The sequence below is a fragment of the Macaca nemestrina genome, chromosome 2, assembly GCF_043159975.1.
Source record: "Macaca nemestrina isolate mMacNem1 chromosome 2, mMacNem.hap1, whole genome shotgun sequence".
NCBI lineage: Eukaryota > Metazoa > Chordata > Mammalia > Primates > Cercopithecidae > Macaca > Macaca nemestrina.
In genome coordinates this window covers 189,176,378-189,194,612 of record NC_092126.1, presented here as the reverse complement: position 1 = coordinate 189,194,612, position 18,235 = coordinate 189,176,378, and the positions used below count along the sequence as shown (strand labels likewise).

General features: G+C 39.3%; 1 protein-coding gene across 5 annotated transcripts in view; it reads left to right on the top strand.

The window, feature by feature from the left end:
• LOC105477421 (NOP2/Sun RNA methyltransferase 3) overlaps positions 1-18,235 on the top strand; it is a 258,079-nt gene that overhangs the window by 183,755 nt on the left and 56,089 nt on the right. For 2 of the 5 annotated variants that reach the window (XR_011620411.1, XR_011620408.1), the window contains exons 7-8: positions 2,718-2,841; positions 8,663-15,948. The gene's annotated coding sequence lies outside the window, so the exon portion shown is untranslated. Of the gene's footprint in view, positions 1-2,717; positions 2,842-8,659; positions 15,949-18,235 lie in introns of those variants that run through there. The other 3 variants (XR_011620409.1, XR_984652.3, XR_011620410.1) reach the window with 3 other exon arrangements.

Genomic DNA, 18,235 nt, shown 5'->3' with positions numbered 1-18,235 from the left:
CTTTCAAAAATAGCAGGATATCCAGTATCTTCTAAAATTTTTCTGTCTTCTAATGATTCAACGGCTCCAGGGGATAACACAGTATAAGATGCAAATCTTGCTTACGATGACCTCACTGGGAGAGAAAAAGAGGATCGACTGATTCACTAGTGGGATTTCTTTTTCCACTGCCATGGTTTCTGTAGCTGCTGCCCAGCATCGTTTTTGTACATCCGTTTGACAGAGTTCACTGTGGCATTTATGACTTTGCTGGTCCAGATCTTTGTACAGGTTCCTTTGTACAGGTGGAGGTCATTCTCACTCCTTCAGCAAAGGATGGTCCAGGTTTTCCCTTAGAATTGCATCTTTTTCGTTCATGCTCACATGCTCAGCTGTTCTTTCCAGAGTGTGACCCAGTTGGCTGGAAGGAGCTTCCAACTTCAGCTACACTTTTTGTGAGAACCAAGCCTCACCATATAACCTCTTAGGTAGTTGTAGTCAAGCCTGGGTCACCAATTCAGATTCCCTGGTCCTTAGCCATAAGTGCTTCTTAGAGGATCCTAGAATCTTTTTCTGACACAAGTCTTTGGTGATTGGAAGCCTTGATGCTGCTTGGAAACTTCTAGTCTCTGACACAGAGGGGAAGACGAAATTTGTTTCACATAGAAGATATGAGATTTAGAAGGTGAAAGAGACACAGAAATCCATTATTGCTCCTCTTGGCAGTGGTGGTCAGAAATGTGGGCTTCAACTCCTGTCAGATTTTTCAGGGGCTTCCAAGTATGGCCCTGGGAATCATCCACCTCAGTGCTAGAGGCAGCTCTGATTGCTGTCAGTGTTTTCCCGTGGTTACTGCAAACTTCTGAATCTCTGAGAGGTAATGGCCATCACTGATGACAGGAGTCTGTATTTCCTGACCTCTATTCCTCCAGCATGTCTGATAGTTTGATAAGCAAGAATTAATACTCTTTGTATTAATTCTCCTGCTTAAACTACTAGAGTGATCAAATACTAATTGCTAATGCACCTATCTTCTACTAATAAGTAAGCTGATCTGCTAGAGGGGTATTTGAGGGACATCGTTACCAAGTCATAAAAATGTATTGGTATACATTCCTCTCAAAACTTCCAGTATCTGTTTGCTTACACTGAGGCCATGGTAACTTTCAAATGGAAGCTCCTTTTCGGGGTATGGTTGTGGGCTGGAAGTTGAGCTCCAGTGTGTCAAGCATCCTCCTCCACATGGAAGTGTGGGGGAAATCCAAAAGTCAAATGTAAATTATTTCAGGACTATTTTTATTCTCTAAAACCATGAAATTTGGTTAAAAAATCAAATTCTATAAATCAATTAAAAAATGAAAACATTTGATATTTTATCTGGAAATCAGAGTTGTAGTGTTAGGGACGGTTTAAATACTATAACAACCAGAACTGACATTCAGTGGATCCCAGCCTATGTAATCTAAAATTACTATTGTCCACACTTTCATCCTATGAAAACACTAGGAAACATTTTTTGGTCGCTTTTCCTCCAAGGAAGCTTGATGATTAAATTTCTCTACTTGTTATGAAAAAATAAGTCTCTTTTACATTAAGTATGCTAACAAATATCTTAGTGACTCAGCCATTATTTTCAATTCTGCTTATTTCTATCTCACTGGAAGTTTAGACTAAAAGTCTACGAAAGAAGAAAATGCATAATTCTAAGAACATAACCTTGTCACATCAAGTCTCTTTGGCATATGCATGAATTTGTAAATTCACTCTACATTGAAAGAGATCCATCAAGGCCAGATAATTTAACCTTCAGAATATTCTTTTCAAAGCAGTTTAAAGTATTATTTATTTCTCATTATTTTAATGGAACTTGTTTGTAGATTGTGAAACAATCCCTGATTGGCCCACATAGATTCTGCCCTCAAATCATTAAAAGGTTATTTTCTAAAGGCTCATGCAAAGGCCAGTTGTTTGGAACTTGTAACATATTTTTCCATAGAAGTATAATTTATTTTATGTAGTATTTATCTTCCACCTACTCTAGAAAAATACTAGAAGAAGCTAATGTAATTAAGCATAAAGTGAAGTAAGAAAACTTTAAAATTGGAAAGGGCAGAGGCATATATGTCTCTGAAGACCCAGGGTTGTTTTTGTGTTTGTTTTTTGTTTGTTTGTTTATAAAGGGGAGCTAGGTCACTATAAGTAAAAGAGAAGTTAGTATCACACAGATCTATGTTCTAATCTTTCTGCTAGAAAAAAGCTACTCGTGTGAATTTGACCAAGCTTCTGCATCTCAGTTTTCACATCTATTAAATGGTTATAAACTGTAACTTGTTTGGCCAGTGAATATGTTTCATGACAAGTCCTTGACAGAAGATTTCTCCCTGACCGCTCCTTTTCTATTTCCTCTGAGATCTGTGACTGGATAGAAACGAGGGTGATTCTGGAAAGTTCTGCCTGCAGAGCAGCAATCTCTCTACTCTTATCTTTGTTGGACTAGCAGGACCAGTTGCTGAGCCTCTGCCTGTGCTGGTGCTGAGCTCTTCTGTTGTGCTGACCTCCAGGACACCCGTAGACCTCTGCTATGCTGCTGTCAACCTCCCTTATCTCACTGACTCTTACTAATCTTCTCTTCAACTAGCCACTGGCCAGGAAATCTTCACTTGACATTTTAATTGTAAAGCTGTTACATCCCTAGTGATACTGACTACCTCTTAATATTGCACCCTTCTCTTTTCCAGAGGACAGAACTTTCAGGAGGCTAAAGTTAAGGAATGATCAACCCTAGCAGGATCTTCACCTGGAACTGCTAGTTCCTCCGCAATCCCCACTCTGCTGCTCCATCTGTACCACTCTTCACTTACAGTAAGTTTTTCTCTGGATTCCAGGAGTTCTTTCTATTCTAATACAACTTTGGGGAGGTTTCAGGCCTCAAACAAGATAGTACTTCAATTGCAACACAAGTTCAAATTCACTCCCATCAATCCGTGGATCCCAACGAAGAGCAAGAATGCCGCTGAGTAATAATTCCAAAGTCCGCCAATAAGACTTTGCACAGAGCAGACCACGAGGGGGCAGTGTTGCCTTACCTCACATTCCAGCATAACCCTCATGGTGAATGCAGCCCCAAACCTTTCGTTGCGTTCAAGTTTAGATAAGCTGTGAAGCCTAAATGAGATAATATAATAGCTGCAACTGTTGTTTCTTAGATGCCTTCTAGGTGACAAGTATTTTGTGTATTATTTCATTTAATTTGAATGTGTCTCAGATAACGTTTGTGGGTTTTTCTAATCATTGAGACTTAGATGACATTGCTTCCGTGACTCTTCCCTACAAGTGTTGTTCGTTTCTCTGAGTTAAATGTTCATGGTTTCTTCTGCCCTTGGCTCCTGAAATTTTGCATCATGCCTCTGTTTGCACAAATCAATTAGTTTTTTAAAATGAGTTTCCATGGGAAACCCATTCCATTCATACTAAGTCCTTCAGGAAACTCACAAGAAGGGATCAAGTTACCTTTTTATGTCCCTCTGAGTTCTTTATTCTCCTTTAAATCTATTCCACAGAACCTAAATCCTCCGTTTCTAACTCATAACAAGGCAATGAATCTGTTAGTTGTTTTAGCTTCTTCCTCACCCAAGTTACTTATTCTCAAACAATGGGAAAGAGAGAAATTTGAAAGTGCAGTCTTGGTGAGTTCTTTGTCAATGAAATGTTTATGATTTAGGAACTTTGAGCATATGCAAAAAGGCTCTTATACTAATCAGAATTTCATAGGGTTGTTCTCCAGCAGTTACATGTGGAGTGGGTTAATTATGAACTAGTGCCTAAAAAAGTTTAGCACACCAAGAAGATATCAGAAATATCTCAAATGAATATTAATGTTTTGAAATGTCTATGTAATTGAAATCAATTTAAATGTAGAAATAATTTGAAGAATGCTAATGCAATGGCAGAGTCCCACAGATAAATATGTCAAAACACGTTAGGATTTCTCTGAGGCTATGGGAGAAACCTGCATTGCGATCAGACTGCGGGATACACAGATTTGATTCCATTTTTTTTCTGCTTTAAGTCTACTTTTTTGAGTTTTCTTATTTGCATCATTAGTCACAAGATTTTTGTATAAGGGCAAAGATAAGTTTACTTCTCCCCTCTGAAGGTTTGAGTCTGTTGAAAAGAACTGACAATAGACAAATTAATAGGAGAAAAGGCATACACATTTATTAACACTCATAAACATGGGAGTCATACAAAATAGGAGACACAAAGAAGGACCAGATGGTTGAGGCTTAGATGCCCTCTTCGTAGGGGAGAGGGAAATGGGGGATCCAGGGAATTGTGAGGAATAGTAAATGATTTTCAGGGGAAATGAATAGGCTCAAATAGCAGACAGTAATTTGTAAATGATTCTTTTAGGAAACTGAATAGGACTAGCCAGTTACAGGAAGGTGAGGGGCTGAACTGTGTCATCAACAAAGGTTATCTTATACAAATAAAGTCTTTTAGGTAATATCTCAGGGCTGCCCTCAAGAGAAGTAGAGATTTTTAATCTCTTCTTTTCTGATTAATTCTTCCTGGTTATTTAGTGACATTTCTATGGAGGGGATTAAGATAATTGCATTTCTTTTGAAAAGAAGTTTCCTTATTCAGATCAATAAATTCCAGAGAATACCCCTTCCTGTGCTTGAAGGGGAGAAAGAACAGAAGGTTAGCAAGTCCTTGGTTCTGAGGCAGCTTCTGAGGTCTTCCCATTTCTTTTAATTCAAAGTACTCAACGGAGCAAAGCACGATACTTTGGGGTATTGTTTTCTGAGACCCAACATTTGACCTTGTTGATTTTTCCGGGATGCTATACTTTTTTTTTTTTTTTTTTAAGATGGAGTCTCGCTCTGTCGCCCAGGCTGGAGTGCAGTGGCGCGATCTCAGCTCACTGCAAGCTCTGCCTCCCGGGTTCCCGCCATTCTCCTGCCTCAGCCTCCCGAGTAGCTGGGACTACAGGTGCCACCACCACGCCCGGCTAATTTTTTGTATTTTTAGTAGAGACGGGATTTCACTGTGTTAACCAGGATGGTCTGGATCTCCTGACCTGGTGATCCGCCCGCCTCTGCCTCCCAAAGTGCTGGGATTACAGGCGTGAGCCACCGCACCCGGCCGGGATGCGATACTTTTATTTTTATTTTAGCTTTGTTAAAATTGAGTGACATACCTAAATACCCATGTTTTGGTTTGGGAGTCATAAGTAAATTTCAATTTTAAAGAGATTAATAATTATAAAATAAGTCGACCTAAGAAATACTTCATGATTTCACTTATATGAGGTCTCTAAACTAATCAGGTTCATAGAAGCAGAGAGCAGACTGGTGGTTGAAAGGGGCTGGGGAGAAGAGAAAAGGGAAGTTGTGGTTGAATGAGTATAAGTCTCATTTATGCAAGATGAATAAGTTCTACAGATAAATGAACTGTATTGTGCACTTAAAAAACTTGTTAAGAGGGTAGATATCACATTAAATGTTCTTGCCACAAGATAAAAACAAAAGCAAAGGAGCATGAGGATACTTTTGGAGGTGATACATATGCTTATACCTTCATTGTGGTGACAGTTTCATGGGTCTATATTCATAGCATTGTATACATTAAAGATAGGCCATTTTTAACATATCAGTTACACCCCCAATAAGGCTGTTAAAAATATGTATGGCTAAAAAAATAAGTTGCTACATTTTCTTACAGAACTGCTACAAAAGTCATCTGGAAAGGGCAGAGAAAGCATGACTATTCCCATCTTAGAGTTGAAGAACCAAGGCTCAGAGGCATTACGTACATTGACCCAGGCCTCCGTAGACACCTTTTCAGTGGTATTGTGTTTAGCTATTTTCAGAACGATTTAGTTAGAGTAGGCAGATAGCTAGACATAAACAGAAAGGGGGAGCCCCTTAGAAAAGGGAGGTCTGGAAAAACTGTAATGCCGAAGACCACCCAAACTTACATACTAGATGTGAGCAGAGAGAAGGGGAAATATCTAAGCAGAAAGGAATACCCATTAAGATAAGATGCCCAGAAGTCATGCACTCTGCATTTAACCTGTTAGAATGTAGCTAGCTGCGTGCTGATAAGGAGAAGAGGGTAAAGGGAAAATTCCTAAGAGATGCCAGGGGTAATTCCTAACCAACACTGGGTCCACACATGCGCACCAGCTAATAGTAAGGGAGGGTCCCACATGCCTCGGGAGGGAACCGGGAAGGGGAAAAGGATGGGACTTAAGGCAAGAGTGGGAAAGCTAGACAAAGGAATGAAGTGGAAACTTAAGACAGAGGCTGGAACTTCAAGAAAAATCTGACATCATAAAAACCCAACTCAGAATTCTCAGGCTGCTGCAGGCTCACTCCCTTTCAGCCTGCTCTTCCTCATCTTTCAGAGTGTACTCTTTCTCTCTATAAACACTCTACTATCTATTTTCTTTCAATAAATTATCTTTTTTTAATGTGGCTTAATCAGTCACTTGGCAGGATTCTCCAAGTAAGACTAAGAACTGAAGATTCTCACACTTCTTGGTAACAATTTTAGATACATTATCTCATTTGAGACAAACTTCTACATTCTTTCTATGCAATGAATTATCAAGTTTTATCTCTTTTTCCTCGTGTGCTTTTCTACCTGTCAAAGTTTTTTCATTCCTCAAGACTCAGAGCATATCCTCCTTTTTCTGACTTCCCACCAGAGAGGATCCACCCCACACTGAGCCTCCAGTAGCCCTTAATTGTATCAGTCAGATGACCCCTTGCTACATGTTTCCTTCTCTGCACTATGTTCTGTATCTGATACTTCTTGGTGAAAGATCTGAGAGATTAGTAATCTTTATATAATTACAAAGGCTACCATAATGTTTTGCCTATAGTAGTTATTCAAGAAGTGCCTATTGAAATAAATGAGAAAGATATTTCCCTTTTCTTTCCATCATCTGTCACCATTGAGCCTGTCCTTTCTGCCCACATTTTAGCTACTTGTCAATGTTACTCCTCTGCCCCAGCCAAATTGGTGACACAATGAACACTCTGTAGTTTAAAAACAAGCAAATAAAAACAAAAATAACCCCCTATAGCTTTATTTAGATTAATTTCTTGTCTTGAGATTCTCTTAGAAGGTTTCCACAGCTATTCCGATCTAATTTATCTTTCTCTTCTTCCATTTCTTATGTTTAGCCCTTGCATATCTATTTCTGTTTTCTGATTTTTTCATGGGCAGTTAGAGGGCAAGTCAAAAATGATATCTAACTTCCAAGCTGATTATGCAAACTGAATAATATGATTGTAGAATGCTGCATTATTATTTGTTATTTTTAAAAGTGTCTCCCAGGGTATCTAGCATAGAACTACACAAATGCTAGAAATAAGCAAACTAGCAACAACCAAAAAAACCCTACAAATCTCCCCCACCCCCAAAACCTGTTGAATAGATTCACATCACTCCTTTCCTGGTGAGTCTGACTTTCAGGATTACATTATTCTCCACAGATATCTTCTTTTATATGTTCCTCCATCTTATCACATTACAAAGCAGTTTTCATTCATTGTTCGGAATATTTAACACAGCAGTTTATTGACTTTGGTTTTATTTCCCGATCAAATTGAAACCCTTTGGAGTATAAATTGGGTTGTAAATCTGATATTATTAAGTTTCCTATTCCAAAAATTACATTATTCTTATGTCCTAAATAGGTGAGCTATTTCAACAATTCTAGCTGTCTTCTGAGAGATTGCTACTGTATATAATCTGAGAAATTTACTTCGTGATTCCTAACAAAAATCAGGAAAATGAATGGACTTCTCTATGTTCTAATATGGTCTTAGTATGATAGAATTTAATATCAACTTTCCTTATGGAAATGAAACACTGCATTACTTTTAGACCTAGAGTGTTTCTGTGGTCGGGAGGGGCACTGGTTTTGTGTAATATTCTCTGCTCATATTTTCTTTCTGAGTTAACGTATTCAGTGCCTTCCACTCTGTCTGACACATAGTAAGTTCCCATTAAATGCTTGTGGAATAAGTAAAATACTATGAAGATGAAAGCTTTCATGTGTGAACTCATTTTCTGTTTACTCTGCTTGGTTCTCTGATTCATGAGTTTAACGTGAACATGTAGGGAAAAGAATATACCAACATTTTTTAGCAAGATTTGTGGAACATTGATTTTATAAGAAATTCATAGGAGTTACTAAAACAAACAAACAAACAAACAAACAAACAGGGTGAAAAGGTTCATGGGAAAAAAGAAATAGGCCAGGCACGGTGGCTCACGCCTGAAATCCCAGCACTTTGGGAAGCTGAGGTGGGTGGATCACTTGAGGTCAGAAGTTTGAGATCAGTCTGGCCAACATGGTGGAGCCCCGTCTTTATTAAAAATATAAAAATTAGCTGGGCATGGTGTTATGCGCCTGTAATCCCAGCTGCTCGGGAGGCTGAGGCAGGAGAATCACTTGAACCTGGGAGGTAGAGATTGCAGTGAGCCGAGATCACGCCACTGCACTCCAGCCTGAGAGACAGAGCGAGACTTTTTCTCAAAAAAAAAAAAAAAAAGAAAATAAGATATAGTATGACAAATGCCAACTTAAACAAAATTAAACTTTTCTCTCTGTTTCTCTCTCTCTGTCTCTCTCTCTCTCTCTTTTTTTGTTTTTTTCCAGCAGGGCTTCTTATGGCTCTAACAGGCTAATTGACCCAAGTCTTATCTGGTATAGTATGCACTATTATCCAAATTCACCTAACCCAGGTATGAATAGGACTCTTTAAGTGACAAAAACACAACTTGAAATGACTTGACTTAAAAATGAAATTCACCACTTAGATGACCGAAATATCCGGGGGTAACTTGGCTTCAGGCATGCATAACTACACAGAGGTGCTCAAATGGGGCATCAAGACGAAATGTTAGCTGGGTGGGAGGAATAAGTTCAATTGATCTATTGTACAGCATGGTAACTACAGTTAATAATACTGTATTACATACTTCTAAATCACCAAGAGAGTAGATCTTAAGTGTTCTCACTACAAAATATGATTAAGTATGTGAAGTAACACATATTTCAATTAGCTCGATTTAGCCATAAGATAATGTATACATATTTTAAAACATGTTATGCATCATAAATATATAACATTTTCATTTGTCAGTTTAAAAAATAAATGGAAATGGGTCATTAGAGGATCAGTGTTGTCATCTTTCCTCTGGAGTGAGCTTATCATCAAATAGAATTTTACAGAGACGAGGATGGCCACTGCCACTTTAGTCTTGCATTGAACAAGTTTATCAACCACAGCTCAAGGACAGCAGTCCTTTCTTGATAGTACAGAAAAATTCCACTTGTATATAAACTCTTCCAAAAAAGAATCTTTTTTTTTTGTTTGTTTTGCTTCCAAATATATTTGCAGCTGCTAGAACAGTCCCTATTTGTGGTTGGTGTTCAATAAATTGAGTCTCATTTACTTAGCTTGAGCTTGAACCAACTGCTGTGAACAGGAGGATGGAATGCTCCAAATAGCTAGACTAGACCATGTTTCTACTTACAGAGTTAAGAAGCAAAGGGGTTCGACACACCTGAACCACATGAACTGAGAGTGGAGGGGAGAAAGAAAAGAGAGAAATGGAAAGGAAGGAAATAAGAAAGGAAGGAAGAAAAGAAAGAAAAAGAAAGAAAATCCAATAAAGAAACCTGTGCTAATATGCTAATAGATTTTTCCTTCCTTATTTTGCCAGTGGTTTTCTGGGTATGTATAACATGAACAGATAATACATCTTAGTGTCAGGGTTGGAATTTGAGTTGACTCTCTTACAAGCTAATAAGTTATCCTGTTAGTATTTCATGGACGCTGGCAGAAGACATGAGACTCCTTTGTCAGAGACAAAGGACTTTAATACTCATGACACAGCAAGCAGCATGACTATCAGTATGTTTGCATCAGTTCTCCTTGCTTCAAGTTCCATGTGCTAGGGGACAGATGGATGCCTCACATGCAGTGGGTTCACATCGCATCTGAGGAACAATAACTTGGGCAATTCAATACTTTTATAGCAAGTAGTAAGCAAGCCTGCCTTTTGTCTGGAGAGAGGTGTTACCTCATTTCTCAAGGTTGCTCAGTGAAACACAGCCCTGATAAAAGGCAGAGTGCAAGGAGCAGTCATGGGCTTTCATTCCTGGCACACCCAGCAGGATGTATAGAAGCATGAGAGATATGTGAAAGACTGACTCTCAACACTTAGCTTGAAAATATTATTTTAATTCCATTTCATCCAGGTAAGCAGGTGAAAAGAAAATTTTGGAGTTTGCAGGACTTTGTAACATTTCTGAAGCCATGTCACATAAGCAATTGCCTTCTTGTACCAGGTGCATGTATTAAAATTTCAGAAAAAGTGTGCATGGGACTGGGGACAGTGGGGTTTATGGGAAAAAGGAGACAATATCTTTACCTTTTATGATTGCAGAAAATAATTTCTTTGGTATGAAGAATATGATAAATGGGATTATTGAGCTTTCAGGGAGAATACTTAGCTATGCTTTCTTTTAATACATTTGATTTCCAATTACTGAGAAATTGCTCAACATGCCCTGTGAAGAGTCTTTATGAAAATGAAGAGGCCAAAAGGTCTTCGGTGGGCCTTGTTCTAAATGTGGCCTCTCTGGTTGTTTGGTAGCTTATCAAAAGCCACATGAATCCTCAGAAATAGTGCTTGACTGTCAAAAGACAGCCCCCTTGTTTTAGCATTGCAGATGGAGCCACGCTTATTATTTTTCTTGACTTCTGGTGCACAGGCGGCATGATTACCAAGTGATCTTGTGTAAACAAAAGGCTGTTCCGTGCGAATAAATGGATTCCCACTGTTGCACAAGCCCCTAGGAGTCTGCATTAAAAACAAGTTGAGATGCAGAACAGAACATAGCATTTATTTTAACAGCAGGCACTTATCATTGGTGACATTACCTGATACGGCTGATAATCTAAAGCATTATAACTTTTGAGCAAAATTTGGTTCATAAAGACATACAAGGAGATAAACCATGGCTACTAATAGAAATTGCAAACAATCATTTGAATAGAACAATCTTATGTACATTCATCTTCCAGCCACCTCTCTCCTCCCACTGAAATGAGACAAGGTAAATTCACAACTCCCATTAATACAAATAGCAGCTTCAGAAGTAAATCCCTTGTTTCTCCACAGGAGAGGACGGCTGCCCCCTCTTGTTTCAATATATCACAAACCTGTGTCAGTCTGAGTTAATTGGTGGGAATTTGGAATACAAGCAATTTGAAACTAATCCTTTAAAATGGTGGCCAGTACGGTGGTTGGTGACAGCAGCTACTGGCTAAAAAGCAATACCATTTCTCCTAGGAGTGTTAATTCTGATCGATTGATGCTAAGTCTTCACTGTTCCTGGGCCAGGCTGATTTGTTTGTGCCCATTCCTTCTTCTGACACTAGCCTGACAGGACACACCTGGGTGAAGCTGGAAGGAAGGTTGCGGGCCAGGCTATCACATGAGTTTTATTGTTTTATAATAAAATGCACCTCAACGACATGAAAAGTAAATGTAGCCACTCCTCTACTTTGTGATGTTGGCCAAGTAGCTTAAGACCTTGCACCCCAATTTCATCATTATAAAATTATCTTTTCTAATATTCCATTCACAGTGTTTTTCCTGAAAGCTAAATGAGATATTGTCATTACAACAATAAGGAGTAGAATTAATAAGCATGTAGGGGCTTCTATTCAATTTTATTGAGAGACAATTGTTAGGAAAAAGCTGAACCTCCAGGAACTTGATGTCTTCTAACAAGTTCAAGTTGCCTGAAGAAAATTACTCTGCATGATAATGGAGAGAGGGATTTGGATCCAGAGGATTGAGGGAGGGGAAAGAAGTGTTGAATCCAGTGGCAGGAAAATGGTAAGAGATGGGGACCTCTAAGTTGAGGGAGACTTAGGGAAAGGGAAATGGCTGAAAGAGGTTATCATGTGAGGCATCGGTGCAGGTGACAGACGCACTAAAATCTACACTGTTCACAAGCATTTGCAAAAGTGAGTGGTCTGGAGAACACAAAGCCTTGATGCTGGGTATTGCAATTAGTCTGGTTCAAGAGGATACAAGATTCTAATTGTTACAAGATGTTTACATTGAAATTTTTGGCTGTAGCGCCCAGAGAGAAAAAACGTAGAGAATTCCTAGTGAGATGCCAGACAAAATGCAGACGTTCAAAGGGCATGATTGCATGTAGGAAGGCTCTAAGCTTGGGAGAAGGAAGTGGAAGGAGGAAGTAAAGCAAAGAAAGAGGACAAGGATGTGGAAGATTCCTTTTGTGGAGAGGATCTTTTAGGACAAAGTTGTGCTGTGAGCCCTTTCCTATCTTATTACTTCTAAGGAGTACTAGAGATGGTAGTGGTTCCCTCAGCTTGAGGCCTGGTGAGGAGGCGGCACCACAAAACCAGCCAGAACCTGACATGCATTCTTTATGTCATGGTTGTGACTGATTGGGGCTGGTGTCATGGTTGGTAAAATAATTTACTGAAACAGCAGTGAGTTAAAGCAAGTTTATTAGAGAGAAAATACATTTCAAGGGGGCAAATGGGCAGCACAGCAGAGAAGGAGGCGTCTGCCAGGAGGCAGGGGTTGGAGGGAAGTTTTATAGGGTCATGTTGGAGGGGCTACCTGCAGAGTGAGGTATTTGGGAACAGGATGTTGTGCAAGCAGATTGTTTGTGGTTAACTGTCTCTCAGAACAATTGTTCTTCCCCACCTGGGGCCCCTCCCTCATTGTTGCTAACTTGTCAGGACTCCACACTTTACAGGTGGGGTATATTTTGCACTGGTGACTGGGTAGTCAGTGTGGTCTGTAGCAGAGTAGAGAGCGAGCTTGTGTTCACCGACAGCTGGATTTGGGAAGTAAAAACATCCCAATGACACTGGGGCAAGAAATGTGTGAACATTGTCCAGGGCCAAGGTCTGGAAGGAGAGACTGGGCCTGGAACTGTTTCAAAGGCTGCCCAAGAGAACCCTGAGGTGATAACAACAAGAGGCAGCTAAATGCATAGGCAAACAGGAGTGAGTCCCTGGTGAAACCCCACCTTTGAGGCAAAAATAGCCTGAAGGCTGAAAGACTGGACTGCTGGTTCCAGATGAAACCCATGACCCAGAGTGAGAACTTCTGTTCCTGTCTGACTGCCCTTTCCTGACTGATTCTTTCTGAATACTGCCTTTTAACCAATCAAATGTTGCCTTTTCCAATGCCTGCCCCTTCCCCATTCTGAGCCTATAAAAGCCCTGAACTCAGCCATAGTAGGGGGACTTTCCTGCCTTTGGGTAGGAGGACCATACCTGAGTCCCCTCTCTGCTGAAAGCTGTTTAATCACTCCGTAAAACTCCCTGCCTTGCTCACTCTTTGATCGTCAGTACATCCTCATTCTTCTTGGGTGCAGGACAAGAACTCAGGAAGCAGTGCATGGGCTGATTCGGCCTGGGTGGGTCATCTCCTGCAATAGGAAGTGTGGCCGTGTGAAGCCCAGGTGGAGCATCACTGGCTGGAGGTCCCTGGCTTGCAAAGTGACCAAGAAGAAAATCCTGCTTCACAGGGAGGGTAAGCACATTCCCTTGGTGAGAAACTGTGAGCGAGTGGACTTAGAGAAGCAGAGGCTTAGAGAACAGCCACCAGTCAAAGAAGGGACACTGCCCTGACCACGGGGGCTTTGGTCAGATGGGTTCAGGGTGTTGGGATGCTGGAGTGGAGGGGGACACCAAAAGGACCCACAAAATTACCCAGGACAAAGAGTTGGCTTTCCACATTTGCCAGGCTTAGGGTGCGCAAAGCCAGCTTAAGACAGCGACAGGTAATAGCCAATTAAGAACTTTCTAATCTTATTTCCAGCTAGTAGCCTATGCATGAACAGTTTGCAAGTGGGGCAGGACATAAGTGGAGGGAAAGAGCAGAGGCACTTCTCAGAAGGCAGACAGCCTACCTCAGCACTAGACTGTAATGAGAGAACACTGGAGAGCTCTTATATTGAACTGAGATTAATGGTTTGGCCTGGATACCTTTAATATTTGTATGGAGAATGTGTTTTGTGACTTAAAGTTACTGTAGAATGTGTATAACATTAGAATAAGCAGAAAAAGCTGTGAGGCCAGCAGTGGTTCTCAAAGCCTGCTTTCTGGGGTGTCAGCAGCAGCAATACCTGGAAACACATTAGAAATGCAAATTTTCAGATGCCACCCAGACCTCCCATATCAGAAACGCCAGGGGTGGAGCCCTGAAAGCCCTCTAGGTTCTTCTGCTGTGTAGGAAATTTGAGAACCAAACTCTGAGCTAGAGAAGAGAAAACTCCAGTTTTATAGGTGCTTTGGCTGTCCTGCTAGTGATAAGCTATAGGAAAAATGTAGAGAAATGCAATCTATACTTCATGATATAATCACTTGAGGGTTACAGGAGGAATTAAAGCAATAGTTTTTCATGATATATTTTGGCTCTCAAACACGTTTCTCTCACAGAACATCTGCTTGGATTTTCTGGGTGGCAAACTACGAAGTTGGGGTGGTCTGATCACTGCTTAGCTTGGCAGGATGTGCAACTGTACTGAAACTGGGAGCCCAAAGTAGAGGAGAAGCCCTCCATACCTGCTACGACCATTACCTGATGGGTTCCTTAAACTGATATTGGGCATTTAGGCATGTACAGCTTAACCACAAGCAATACCCTAGTGTGGTAAAGACATCCTGCTATTTTAATATCTCCATCTTGTACAGGGAACAAAACTTAAGTAAAGGGAATTTTAAGAATAGAATCTAAATACTTTTGTGAATTAAAAAAAATAAGGACTAGCTGCTGTTGGTATGTTAAAAAATATGAATAAGTGAGGAACAGATTTTCAAGCCTGAACACTGTGCCAACCCCTTGTCATTTGCTAAATAAAAATACATGGTGCTGCTCAGAGGTATTACCAGGTGACGTGAATTATCACGTTTGTAGAAATGTGAAAAACAAAACCAAACAATCCTCAACTCTTAAAAAATGAGGTCAAGTGAAATATTAAAGTGACTTAGAAGTAAATGTCAATTCATAAGTAAAGTCATTCAGAACAATAACAAATTTATTCAAAAGTACTAGTATTTTAAAGAATACTTTGAATATAAACAACACGTGGTAACCGTAATATGACAAAGTTTTGCATACTGTTCATATGTTCTTTTACAGTATACTCATCTTAGGAAGTTGGTATCCAACCTCATAGTTATTAATTTGCTTCAATTTTGTAAAAAATCTGAGTTTGAAGGGGTTTGTTTTATTCTTCAAGTACAGTTTTCTTTCAAAGGTCCAATGTTTTCAATTGTCCCATTGCATCAGTGTGTGTGTAGAGAGGGAACGTTTAACAAAGGGAAATCACTGATTTACACAAAGCTTCTTAGGAGTTTTAGAAATCATTGTCTTCTTGTTGTCATTTATTGTGTTCCTTCTTTCTAGTGAGGTTGTAAGCTCCATTTTGCATTTTCCCTGTTATTTATATGGTGCAGTAAACACGGTAAAGGCTCAATAAATGTTGATGTAATAGCTGGATAAGATAGAAAAGAAAAACACTTTTTTTTTTTTTTTTTGCCAATGCCATCATCTGCCTATTGAAGTTTTTCTTGTCAGACCTTCAGCAGATGATTAAATTAATTTGAATCAGATTGAATTAGGCTAGAAATAGCCCAATATCTGAAACAATTTCACCAGGAATAATCAGTATAAGATCATTAGAAGGCAGCAGTTGTTATTAATGTCCCCATTTTGTTTCTTTTACAATACTGACAGGGTCTCACTGTGTTGCCCAGGCTGAGTTCAAAATCCTGGCCATATGTGATCCTCCCACCTTGGCCTCCCAAAGTGCTGTGATTATACGTGTGAGCCACCACACTTGGCCTGCCCCCAATTTTTTTTTTTTTTTTTTTTTTTTTTTTTTTTTAGTACAGCAAGGCTCTTTTCTTTCTGAGCAGTGATTTTGAAAATTACTAAAATTCTTATGTAAAAAATTTCTAAAACAAAAATTTCTGTAAGAAAATCATCGAAATATTATTTTTTGTACTGCACACTGTTCCTCTGTCAACTAGGTATCCAGTCATGTATTTGGGATTTGAATTTATCTTATGAGAGCTGGATGATACATATATTGATAGCACAGTCTTCCAGATCTAGTTAACTTCTTCAATGCAGTTGGCTTCACAGTGCTTCATTAGGAAAAAATGAATAATGTCATCCCCTGGGAATGTATGGAAACAGTCCTATTGAGGAGCTGTTTGGCTTCTTCAGAAGAAAGACTCTCTGCCCGTTGTGGTGGCTGCTTTTTGCCAAGCTTGTGATTTGAGAGGTTGACCTAGCAACAATCTGAATAGCAAAGCATGTTTTTTCTTGGTGACCATTTTCCTGCAAAAGCATATTTTTGATTGGACTGCAGTCGAAAGCGTAATTAAATGTTACAGAGACTCTCAGAACTTTAAACCATTCTCTTTTTCCTTTTTAATTTGACAACACAAACAAGTCTAATGTTTCATTTTTCTGGCTCCAGATGTCCATTGTGAATGTAAATGATGAGCCAGTAGAGCTGATGCTCCCACAGAACTGATATTCAGAATAAAAATGAATCGTTGCACATCCTGCAGGTGCCTCTGCTGAGGGAATCTTTTCACTCCGAAGACATTTAACAGATAGAATATGCAGCTGGTCAAAGAAAGCCTTTAGGCTATTTCAAAGTTTCTATACAAAATAAAATGCCTCATAAAGTTTGCTTGAAAGTGAAATTTTATAAAATACGGTTATATACACTCGTTCATTTTTATTCCAATAATTCCAAGCTTTCTTTTTAAGGCTGAAAATACTATTTTTAAGAATCAAATAAACTCCAATATTTGGAGTTCTGATAGAGAGAACTTCACATTTGGCTTGCATTTGGCACTTAATTTGGAGGTTGTATTCAAGTTAACAACAACAACAGCAAAAATACAATGATTCTTCTATATTGTCAATAATTACTGCTCACAGCTTGATTATTTTGCAATTATCAAGATCTCTGATGCCACACATATGTGCCAAAGCCTTTCAAAGGACATCTAATGAGAACTGTAGATGGAGATGGCATTGATGTCTGATTGGGGAGAGAGCTGTTCATGTACTTGGCCTTTGAACTACAATTCACCATCTAATTTTCTCAATCAAGGTCTGAGACTTGAAAGAATCTATGGCAGAGTCTAGATCATCTACTGAAGAATTTAGAGTGAGAAAATGTATCCTGAGCATGTTCCCTCTCCTGCTTCTCAGAAGCCCTGAACCATTAGACTGCATAAGTCTGCCCACTTTGTCCTGTGATGATTCAACTGGGTTCCTCTTCCCTCAAAGATCCCTGTATTCTAAAACAATTTTATCCCTTCCTAACCCTCTGCTAAGAAATCAATTCTTTTAGCACAGCTGACCACAGCAAGAAGAAAGCAAACAGATGGAGTTAATTCATACTAAGATGAAAAAGTCTGCTAGCCTCCATGGGGTATTTGCCTCATAAAAAAGATTGCTTGAGAAGTTAAGTTTATCTCTAACTTGCAGAACCTAAGAAATGAAGTAAAGCATTTTAACTATGGGGAAGAAATGTGATCTTTTGTATTTTTTGGTCAGTATTTGAGTGATAAGACATGTGAAAAGAGATACACAAGTCATCTCATGCTGACCAAAACAAAAACAAAACAAAACAAAAAACAATGTAGATTGAACTGTGATGGAATGATTAATGCATCAAAGGAAAAAAGTATCATTCAGACATTGGTCATTCACTCCTGGTCATATTGATAAAGGTATAGAGGCACACTTTGGAAAAGTCTGTCTTAACGTAGTTCAGAGAACAGAGTCTTAGATTACAGTAAACTGGCAAGAAGATGCTATACGAAGACATCTATTTTACAATAGATGTTTCATTCATTTCATTAATGCTCAGTTCTGTTTCTAAGTTTTTTAACAAAACTTCTGTTTTTTTTTCTTAAATTTATTATTATTATACTTTAAGTTCTAGGGTACATGTACATAACGTGCAGGTTTGTTACATATGTATACATGTGCCATGTTGGTGTGCTGCACCCATCAACTCATCAGCACCCATCAACTCGTCATTTACATCAGGTATAACTCCCAGTGCAATCCCTCCCCCCTCCCCCATCCCCATGATAGGCCCCGGTGTGTGATGTTCCCCTTCCTGAGTCCA